Source organism: Motacilla alba, chromosome 14 (assembly GCF_015832195.1).
Source record: "Motacilla alba alba isolate MOTALB_02 chromosome 14, Motacilla_alba_V1.0_pri, whole genome shotgun sequence".
Classification (NCBI taxonomy): domain Eukaryota; kingdom Metazoa; phylum Chordata; class Aves; order Passeriformes; family Motacillidae; genus Motacilla; species Motacilla alba.
In genome coordinates this window covers 7,827,025-7,829,163 of record NC_052029.1, presented here as the reverse complement: position 1 = coordinate 7,829,163, position 2,139 = coordinate 7,827,025, and positions in this window count along the sequence as shown.

Genomic DNA, 2,139 nt, shown 5'->3' with positions numbered 1-2,139 from the left:
TAAATAAATGACTGAATGACAGAGATTAAACTCATTGAGGTTCTTTTCAAAGAAAATAAAAAAATAAATAAATAAAAAGTGAGAATTCTGGCATCAGTCAATAATGCACCAGAAATAGATTTGCTGAAGTTTTAGAGATTTTCTAAAGCCACTAATCTATCTGCAAGGAAAACATGACTTACCACACATAAAGTGAACCCACCACTGGGTGTGATGTGGGCCAATGCTGTTGTGCTCAGCTCAGAAAATTTGCTGCCTTTCAGGCCTTTTCTACATCACTCATTTTACTGCATTTACCTTTGCAAGAAGCCAAATTTAAATTACTTTCAGAGTAGACAAAAATAGAACTACAGATGCTGTACAAAGCAAGGAATACTGAATAGCAGGAAAATTAGACAGCAGTCATCTCAGGGTTCAATTCCACACTCAGCCTCAGCTTTCCTGAACAAGTCAGTTACTCGGATTTCTGGCAGGATTTCTAACGCCATCTCACCTTCAAAGCCTCACTGCTTAGTGCACGTTTCCTCAGCACAGGGGTCCTCATTAATTATTAGAATTGCTAATTCTACAATTGCACTTTCAGTGTCTGAGGAACAAAATTCACATGAAGATGAAGAGCAGCAGGAACCAAATTGCTGTCTCAGATGGGCAATGCTGAAGGCCCACAGATTTGCCTATTTATTTTCCCAGTATGGACATTTTCTGATACAAAGGAAAATACAAAAGGGTAACACCACAGCACTGAAGTGCCATGTCAGAGGGTGGCCTGTTTGCTGAAATTTCATCTCGTTCTCTCCTTGGTGGGTTAAGAGAAGCTGGCAACATTCATATTCTGCTGAGTAAAAAGTAACCTGGTAGGAGGTGGGGAGCCTTGGTCACTCTGTCAGCACATAAAGAAGCACCACAGATTTGAGAGATTTCATCCTGAAATTCTGCCCTCAGTGGGAAGGGAAGCACTGAGCTCTCTATTTTAAGTATTTGTTTTCTTGCTTTTAAAGCACATTTGTTGTTTTTTTAATTGCTGTATCTTTAACACTGGTGGTGCTCATGCTAATCAAAAACACTTGTTCTTGAAGTGTGACAGACATCTAATAAAGAAATACAGAAATTAAGCTGAACCATCTATAAAGAAATTGTAAAACTCAATATTAATGACCCATTTCAATGTTAAACAATAGTTTTGTGCATCAGTGATGAATCAGCCAAATATATGTAATATTCATTGTTACTTTTAACAGAAAAAATAAGTAACATGCAATCTCTATCCAGAGGGCCTTTCTCTCATTTCCCACATAATTCAGCCATTTGCCCATATTTAGCTCACCAAGCAAATAAATTAATCATTTTTTTCACTACTGTGCCTGCAAAAAAGTATAATAAACACTGAGTCTTGAAAGATTTCCAGTAAGTCATTCTTTGCATTCACATAAATTAATGAAAGATGCAACAAGCAGCTTTAACTGATGTTTTCCATAATTTGGACAGGGCCAGTCCAACCATTACTGGAGTCTTAAGAGCACAAACTGGAACCTTGACATGCAGAGTGAGTGAAAGCTGGGCATTGCAGCCAGCAGAGAACAGAAGGCAGTGCTGACCCCAATGCCCCATTTCTGCACGGAGTGCTGCTGCCCAAGCACATCCTGTCTATGCTCCAGAGCTCTGCCCAGCAGCAGAGCCCTCTCCCAGGGCTGCGGTGAGGGGCTGGGGGCACTGCAGAGGTGCCAGGTACAGCCCCTGCCCCCCCTCTGCACAAACCCTCTGGACACAGACCTGTCTGTCCGTCCTGCTTCATGCTCCTGGCTCTGGGCATTGCTGAGACCACACTCATCTTTCTGCTTGGGCCTGTATATCTGATTATTGGTTTCTAAAAATAATTGAAGATACTGGTTCCTTGGCATTTAGTTCTGGTTCAAAAATTATCTCATGCTTTAGTTTTCCCTGTTTTCTCAGAGCACAACTTCTCTGCCAACTGAGGAGATATAATTTTTGTAGGAATTAACACTTCAACAGCAGAATAAATCTCAAAACATGGGACTCACAGTCATAAATGTGATGCAGAAGGCAAAGAAAATACAACTTTGAAAAGAGACAGTGGGAAAATTCTACATTTAGAAGAAAACATTAAATTAGCAAGAACTG